Here is a 9,964-nt window from a genome sequence, read left to right as displayed (position 1 = left end):
CAAAACTTTCACTTTCCAATCCAATATCGCTATCGGCCTCTCAGTGTATTTTAGGCTCGCATCTACCTGAATGTCCTCTATTGGTACCACTATCGTCTCATCGGCTACACACTTCCTCAATTGAGACACGTGGAAGGTGTTATGAATCTGGCTCAACTCCTCAGGTAGTTTGTCACATCCCCAAACCAAGGATGGCGGAAACGTCCGGGGGTGGAGGACTTCATGTATAGTATCACAACAATGAATATAATAGTGCTCAAAGTAAATACAACCATCATAAATATAATTGAAAAAGTTACATCATAGTAAGTTTACATGTTTCAAAATCAATTACATTATGATGACAAAATGAACTGTTTGACGATTTAACGTCTCATACTCAAAATGCTGTTGTTTTCCTGTTTCACCGATTTCCTGAGAATATAAGTAGTTTTGAAAAGTGTCAACAATTAAGTTGGTGAGTTCATAAGAGTTTTGATTGAGGAAGAAACTGTTTTCCTTATAAAAGCGAAAGAGTATGATTCTAGAAAATCCAATATTTTCTTTATTAAGTATAAAATGAATGTTACTATGTTTTGTGGTAATGTACCCTAGAAAGACCCGTAGATTCCTTCTATAATCACCCAATGTACATAAGTTATATAAAAATTAAATTCAATAAACCATCGAGAATAATGGGTCTGCCCTAGGTTCACAACAAAACAAGGCACATGAAGTAAGGCGGGCCCACCAATTCTAAGTCGATTATGACTAGATTTTTATATAAATCTGGCATATACACTTAGCAATTATAGCTGAAGCCTAACAATTCTAAATGAATGTAGTTTAATAGAAATATGTTTCCAAAGAAAATCCAATATTTACCTTATAATATTCATGTAGTCTTAAATGTCAAGACCGAAATGTACAAGTATTTTCCTTACTTATAGCAAATAATGCAAATTTAAATCAACATAAACTCGTTTGATCTCTATGAAAATTCCGTAAATCCTATGTTTTTCAATACTTAATGTGAGTTATTATAACCATGCTATGACCTAGTTGGCCTGAAACGTCGTTCTTTAGGTGTCGGAAATGTTATTACATTTGTCACCCCAGACCTATCGGTCTAGCTGTTGCATGCAACTAAGGTGTGGGTTTGCTAGACCCAATATAGATCTATATACAAATATCATGCTCTCCCTATAAAAGATTCTGGTTACAATACAGGACTTAAATGTATTACTTGAATAGTAACATGAAGCGAAATGTCTCACAAAAGTCATTAAGGAATTTACGTGAACTGAACTGAAAACCTTTGGTAAATGAGTTTGAAATGTAAATGATACATAAACTATACCTATTATATTTTATCCAAAACATTTGTAATGTAAAAGAACCCCTTTTATGAAAATACATTAGTGCTATGAGTCCATAAACTATGCTTATTATAGCTTATTATATGTGTTCGAATGAATGAAGAATCCCTATCATGAATGACTAATTTCAGTTTATGATGATATACTAACAAGAAAATACATTCAATATTTATAACTTATTTTTATACACTTTTCTCAACATAATACAAAGTGTTATGAAAGTTATAAGTTGTTAACTAGTTTTTAACCTTTCTGCACAGTTTTAGAAAAACCATAGAAAACTCATACGAAGTCCAAAACTGAATCCTTAAATTCTGAGAGTTCATAAAATGTGTCTAGTTTATTCATAATTTTTATTATGATTTTTGGAAGCATTTAACTTGTGTTAAAATGTTCATCTTCACAGACTGGTCCAAATTCGTTTCTGAAATGATAGGCAGTTTTGTAAAAATCACCATAAATCGTAGAAAACTTGTATGGAGATGTGCAAGTAGTCATTTTAAAGGTATGAACCTGAAATATTTTCATGTTAAACAGTTTTGAAAGATATTAAGTTTAAGATAGTCAAAACAGTCTATGAATAAGACTCAACTTTTCTGATGAAAGCTGTTGTTTGAGTTTAGTTGTGTTCTTGGTGTTTTAAATTGTATTCCGCCCCTAAAACTTGAAGAAAACATGAAAATGTAGGGGTATGAAATCACCTTGAGTGATTTCAGTAGATGGATGATGAAGTAAAGAAGTGTTCAACTCAAGAACATTTAGATGATGCTTGAAGATTCGAAGATCTAACACAAATATGAAGGAGTTTGTGTAAGAAATCTATGATTTGAGTAGAAAGGAGTGAAATAATAATATGGAGGATGATAATAGTTTCCAAGAGTAGAAGAAAAGCTTGGAAACTTCCTTCGAAATCTCGAAATTGTGAGAGAGAATTTGATAGAAAAGATGTGTTTGATCTTTGGTGGAAATGAGGGAAAATGAGTGATGTGAAGAGAGAGGGTGGGTTTTCCAGCCCTTAGAACATGAGTATGGCTGGGAAATGAGAGGGAAAGGACTATGAAATGGCTAGGGATGGTGGGGGAGGGGTATGGGTTGGTTATGGAGTGGGTATGGGTGGTTGCCTCTGTCATAAATCACAGAAAAGTCAACACTCCACCCTTTGTACTTCACCCACTAATTCTTGGATAAGGTTGGCACTAAAAACGTGATTAATTATGTATTTTGGGGCTTCATATGTTAGAAGAAATCTTTAGGTGAAAATCCCGCATTAAAATGATGGAAAACGGGCTTAAAATGAAGTCGTAGTCGAAAACCGGGAAGAAATGACCTTTCTGCGAGGCTTCTCGCATGGGGGACCAAAAGTGGTTAGGTTCGGTCCTTAGAAGACTGCGACCGAAGGCGAAGGTGGGTCAGGAAGCGAAGTGGAGCGAGACCTGTCGGAAGCGAAATGGACCGAAGGGTTTGGTTCGCATGCGAGGTTCGGGCCCGAAAGGAGGCTTCGGGTTCGGTCCAATGGGTCTTTGGGGTCGGTCCTGGGGCTTCGGTTCTATAGAGTGAGTTTCAGGTCCTTAATGATATTTTGCCCGTTTTTACCCCGTTTTAAGCGGTTTTTGACCCGGTTAAGGGTCGAGATGGCCCGAAAGACTATAAAAAGTTAAAGGAACTTTTAAGAGATATTTTAAATAGAGAGAGATAGAGTGAAAGAGATTGGGAGAGGCTTCTTTTGTGACCTATTTAAGTGTTTGGCTTCGCAACGCAATATTTGTAAACCCCGTTAAGCCATGTTTAAGGATCTTACACCACTACCCCCAGCTAATGGTGCCAGATCTTGAGGGCGAACACCACTACCCCCAGCTCCAAATCGTGGGTGGGATACCACTTCTCATGAGGCTTAAACTGCCTCGATGCATAAGATATCACATGCCTCCTCCGCATCAACACCACACCCAACCCTGATATAGATGCATCACAATTAACTATAAAGTCCTTCACCTCCTCAAGAAGGGCTAACACTAGAGCTTCAGACAATCTTTGACGAAGAGTCTCAAATGTGGCCAGCTGCTCGGGTCACCTGGAAAAAGTGACACCCTTCCAGGTCAATCTGGTGAAAGGAACAGTGATTTTGGAGAAATCTCCGATAAATCTCCGAGAGTAGCCGGCCAGTCCCAGAAAAGTCCTGATCTAGGAGGAGGATCTCCACACCTCCCGTCTCATAATTGTCTCAATCTTGGCCGGGTCAACCAATATCCCATTCTGAATAAAGAGATGCCCTAGAAAATGGACCTCTCGTAAACAAAAATCACACTTGCAGAATTTCGCATAAATCCTCTCAACCCTCAATACTCCAAGAATCTCTCACAGATACTCCTCGTGCTTCTCTCTGGATCTCGAGTACACCAGAATATCGTCGATGAACACGATCACCGATCGATCCAACATGGGCCTACACACCCGGTTCAGGAGATCCATGAACGCTGCCGGTGCATTGGTGAGCCCAAAAGGAATCACCACAAACTCGTAATGCCCATAACGAGTTATGAAGGCCGTCTTCTGGATATCCTCCTGGAAAACTCTCATCTGATGATATCCAGATCACAAATCGATATTGGAGAACATGATGCTCCCTGCAATTGATCGAATAAATTGTCGATCCTCGGTAACAGATAACGGTTCTTGACCATCAGCTTGTTCAACTCCCGGTAATCGATGTACATCCGATGTAAGCCCTCCTTCTTCTTAACAAAAAGGATAGGTGCTCCCCACGGCGAGCTACTCGGTCTGATGAAACCCTTGATCGGTTTTGAGCATTCTAACACTCCTAAGGTGTACATGCAACCCTAAATACCTTGGATCTACGTTTTCTCTATTATACATGCAAACTTTCATTTTCCAAGGTATTACCCTAGTTAGCATACAAAAGTTTGATACTTGGGTAATAAAACAAGTTAGAGAACATACCTTTTGTTGTAGCTTGCTGCTTGTAGCTTTAACAGCCTAGCACCAATAGTGCAAATGCCTCAAGTGGAATCACAAATCACCGCTAACACTTGGAAACTTTGAAGCGGACTCTCTATCTCACAAAAATCGGCCACACTCTTGCAAAGACTCTAGGTGCCCATTTCTTGAACCAAAGGGCTTCATATATAGTGTGGTTACATTAGGGTTACACCATGTAAACCCTAATGTGCATGAATTTCCACATTCCTCATGATCTATGAGTTTTAACCTCCATGGAGTATCCATGGGTCACCACATGGGTTTGCCCAACATATGGAATCATGGATCATTAGCACACCCTATAAGAATGAATGATTCACACAAATAGATCCCTATGTATTTAATAAGTCTCTTTTGACCACAAAATTAGTTCCAAATTAATTCTTGATCAATACTAATTAAACAATATGATTTCATATTAATATATTATAACTTATAATATATTAATAAATAATACATATCCTCTTCTCAAAAGTCCAAATTGTTCCGGTGAAGTGCAAACCAAATGGACCATGCTAAGTCAGGTCAAGTACATACCAAATATACTTATGGACTTAGACACCTTATCCGACAATCTCCAACTTTGATAAGTCTAATAACTATATTTGCAAATACGACTTTAGGAGCCAACCAACAATCGTAGCTCTTAAAACTTTGTTAAACTACAACGCTCCACTTTAGACAAGTGAGCATATAATCCTCTGTTCTCAAGATATCAACCAGAAAAATACATGGAACATCGTCATACTTATTGTCCACCAGTTTGTTTCTCAATTTCCGATTTGTTTAACATAGAACTTAATCGAACACATCAATTGAGTTCTGACCGGGCCTGACACATAAGTAAAAAAAATCATCGAGGGGCCCAAGATATCGCTTTAAATCCTCCGAGAACTAAAAGGAACATATATACTTTGAATCATATGCTTGTACTAACTATTCGCCAAATCATACACAACAATACATTTTATAACATCAAGTTACTGATGCGTTTTCGTACTATCAATGCATAACCAACTCATAGTCAGCAACTCATATCTCTTGGTTTGAAGACTTAAATGATATTATCGTCTCACGATCACTCGAGAAGAATTCCATGAAGTGATACAAGTGAGCGTGGGTTTAATCCAATACTCAGAACTTATGAGCACTCAAGAATGTCATAGTAGTGTCTAACCATTTCAAACAATCTACAAGCCATATTCATGATAGTCTTGATTCAATACCTACTTCCAAAGTATGATCGACTGTGCACAGTTCAAATAATCTTATTATTCTGGAAGTCAAAACATCCTAAATTGAAACAATAGTAAATAATTGACACAAGATAGTAAGTTTACTCATAAATAAACAACAAATTTTATTTAATCATCAAATGTCAATTAGATTTTATCTATTACAAGTTACATAAATTACTATCTAATCGTTAAAAATAATATAGTCTTTCAACCCGATGCGCCTCGCATGCTGCAAATGCTTAACCCTATTTAGTCCCTTTGCGAGAGGATCTGCTGGGTTCTCTTCTGACGATACCCTCTTTGCTATGAGGAGTCCTTCTTCTATCTTGTGTCTTATGAAGTGATATTTTATGTCAATGTGCCTGGATCTGCCATGATCCCTTGGTTCCTTGGCTAAGGCAACCGCACTGTTGTTGTCACAAAAAATCTTCATATGCTCCTTTATAGCTGGTACAACTCCAAGGTCTCCAATGAAGTTCTTCATCCATAGCGCCTCCTTCGCCACTTCACTTGCTGCTATTTACTCTGATTCGCACGTTGAATCAGCTACGGTCTCCTATTTGGAACTTTTACAAGTCACTGCTCCTCCATTCAAGGTAAATACCTAGCCTGACTGAGAGCGGAAATTATCTATGTCGGTCTGAAAGCTGTCGTCACTATACCCTATCACTCTTAAGTGATCGCTCCCACCAAGGACAAAAACCCAGTCCTTAGTCCTTCACAGGTACTTGGGAATATTATTTACCGCAGTCCAATGACCCTTACCAGGGTTCCCCTGATATCTGCTGACCATGTTCAAAACAAAGGCCACATTAGGGCGAGTACAAGTCATTGCATAAATGATCGAGCCAACTGCGGAATCATATCGTAATTGACTCATCTAAGCTATCTCAGCCTCTATACTCAGACTATGAGTTTTACTCAGTTTGGCATTGCTCTGGATTGGTAAATAACCTTTCTTGGAATTCTGCATGTTGAACCTCTTCAACACCTTGTCCAAGCAGGTACTTTGACTAAGTCCAATTAGTCTCTTACTCCTGTCTCTCAATATCATTATCCCTAGGATATAGGTACTTTGACTAAGTCCAATTAGCCTCTTACTCCTGCAAGGCTGGGATGTCATTTCGTATGGGTAGTATGCCATCCACATACAATACCAAAAAGCTAACTACACTCCCACTAGCTCTGACATATACACAAGACTCATCCTTGCTTCTCGAAAAACCAAACTCTTTGACTTTCCCATCAAAATGAAGATTCCATCTACAAGATGTTTGTTTCAATCCATAAATGGATTTCTCAAGATTACACACTCTATTAGGGTTCTCTGCATTGACAAAACCCTCTTGCTGATTCATGTAAACATCTTCAACTAACTTTCAATTAAGGAAAGCAGTTTTGACATCCATTTTCCATATTTCATAATCATGAAATGCAACTATGGCTAGCATAACCCTAATAGAATTAATCTTAGCTACTGGTGAGAAGGTCTCATCGTAGTCAACTCTCGGAGTTTGAGTAAATCCCTTTGCAACCAGTCGCGCTTTATAAGTATGTACTTTCCCATCCATGTCGGTCTTCTTCTTGAAGATCCATTTGCACCCAACTGTCTTATGACCTGGTACATTGTTAACCAAGTTCCAAAATTGATTTTCATACATGGACTGAATCTCGTTTTCCATCGCCTCGTTCCACTTTGCAGACTCGGGGCCCGCCATGGCTTCCTTGTAACTATTAGGTTCATCCAAATTTACCAGTGTGCTATCACTGATAAATGTATCACCTTCTGTAGTAATATGGAAACCGTAAAACCCAGGTGTATTCCTAACTCTTGTGGAACACCTCAGAGGTACAGACTCGTCAATCGGCTTAGCAGGAGTTTCCTCCTTAGGTTGATCGCTAGTGTTTGAGGTTCCCTCACCACTTGACTCTTGAAGTTCTTCAAGGTCAATTTTCCTCCTACTATTTCCTTGGCTTATGAATTCTCTCTCACGAAAGACTCCTCTCCTCGCAACGAAGACAACATTGTCACTCGGTCTGTAGAAGAAATAACCAAAGGATTTCTGTGGGTAGCCGATGAAAATACACCACTGACTCCGAGGTTCGATCTTGTCATGAGTCTCACGTCTCATCAAAGCCTCGCAACCCCAAACCTTGATGTGTGCTAACGAGGGAAACTTCCATGTCCACATCTTGTGAGGTGTACTGGTAACCTTCTTGGTAGGGACTAGATTAAGGATATGGGCGGCAGTATCTAAGGCATACCCCCAAAATGAGATAGGTAACGGAGCTTGATTCATCATAGAATGAACCATGTCCAACAAGGTTTGATTACGCCTCTCAGCCATACCATTAAGTTGTGGTGTCGTAGGAGGTGTCAATTGTGAAATAATTCCACATTCCTTAAAGATAGTATAGGAACTCGATACTAAGATACTCACCACCTCGATCGGATCGAAGCATTTTTATCTTCCTGCCCAGCTGATACTCCACTTATTGCTTGAACTCTTTGAATCTTTCAAAGGTTTCTGACTTATGATTGATTAAGTTTACATAGCCATATCTACTATAATCATCAGTAAACGTCACATAAAAGCGGTTAGCATCCCTTATGGCGGTTTTGAAGGGTCTACACACATCTATGTGTATGAGGTCCAACAAACCTTCACCCCTCTCACTAGAACTAGTGAAGGGTGACTTAGTTATCTTTCCAAGCAAACAAGATTCGCGACTATCATCAAACTTTAAGTCAAATAATTCCAAGACTCCAGTCCTTTGGAGTTGGCCTATGTGCTTCTTGTTGACATGTCCAAGCCAACAATGCCACAAGGATGCTTTATCCAAACTAGTGGAAGAATCAATATGAAATACATTATTTCCTAAGTTATCTATAACCATCACAGTTTCATATACACCATTGCAAGGTAATGCTCTAAAATAAAACACACCATTATAATAAGCATTTATTGCACAAATTTCATTATCGAACGAAAGTGTGAAACCTTGTTTGTACAAACCATGAAAAGAAATAATATTTCTCGCCATTTCAGACGTGTAACAACAATTATTCAAAACTAATTTTAACCCACTACAAAGCAATAAAGAATAAACTCCAATCTTGGTGACAAGTGAAGCGTTCCTATTCCCCATGATTATGTTTATCTTCTCGTGCTCCACATCCTCACTTCTTTTTAGTCCCTGCAAATCAGAAAAAATGTGAATACCACAACCTGTATCAAGGACCTAAGAATTAGTATACAATGAGTTATTAGACAATATAGTGTAAATACCTACATGCATGGGTTTTACTTTCCCATCCTTAACATCTTGCAAGTACTTTGGGTAGCTTCGCTTCCAGTGCCCCTTATCATGACAATAGAAGCACTCTGCTTCTTTTGGGTTGGAGGAAGGAGTAGAAGGACCGACTTTAGTCTTGCTAGAAGAGAACCCATCAAGAGACTTTTCCTTGTGACCCTTAGAAGGGGTCTTTCTCTTCTTTCCCTTGCCAGGACTGGGTAGTAGCAGTAGGAGTGGTTACAGTAGATTTACCTTTGAGACCACTTTGGGCAGTCCTCAAAAGGCCCTAAAGCTTGCTTAAAGTGACTTCTTCCTTGTTCATATGATAAGTCATGCAGAACTGATCATAACATGGAGGTAAGGAGTGTAGAATAATATCTGTAGCTAGCCCCTCATCAATGTTCACATTCAATTTGAGTAGACGGTCCACAATCCTTTGCATTTTCTACAAGTGGCCCGTGATGGGTTCACCGTGCTTCATCTTTGTTGTAATCATGGAGTAGATGATTTCATATCGCTTTTGACGAGCACTCTGATGGTATCTTTCCATCAGGTGCTGGTGCATCTCAAAAGGGTAGAAGTCGTCATAGGACTTTTGGAGTTCAGGAGACATGGTGGCAAGCATGATACAAGCTACCTTAGTGGCATCTTTCTCATGTGACCTGAAATTATCAATCTCTTGAGGAGTAGCAGCATACTCATCGATTTCCTTAAGCTCCTTATCGAGGACATATTCCTTGTCCTCGTAGTGAGTGACCATCTTGATGTTCCTAATCCAATCATTGAAATTAGTCCCATGAAAAATGACTCACCCACAAAGGTTCATGAGAGAGAAGGAGCCGGTAGGGTTTGAGCTATAAGCATTGTTGGAAGACATTTGAAAAGAAGAAAGAAAAAGTTTAGATTAGATATAGATTCCTTAATATAACACCCAAAATGAAATATTAAGGCTAGGACCCAACACAATATTTTACAATTTGGAAGAGGGATGTCGTACTCCAAGTTGCAAAATATTTGAAGGTAGGTAAATGACGAGTTACCAATTTCCACCATAAAAAACGAAATTGATTATTA

Source organism: Lactuca serriola, chromosome 3 (genome assembly GCF_051521515.1).
Source record: "Lactuca serriola cultivar US96UC23 chromosome 3, Lser_US96UC23_V15, whole genome shotgun sequence".
NCBI lineage: Eukaryota > Viridiplantae > Streptophyta > Magnoliopsida > Asterales > Asteraceae > Lactuca > Lactuca serriola.
Note: the sequence above shows the minus strand (reverse complement) of the source record.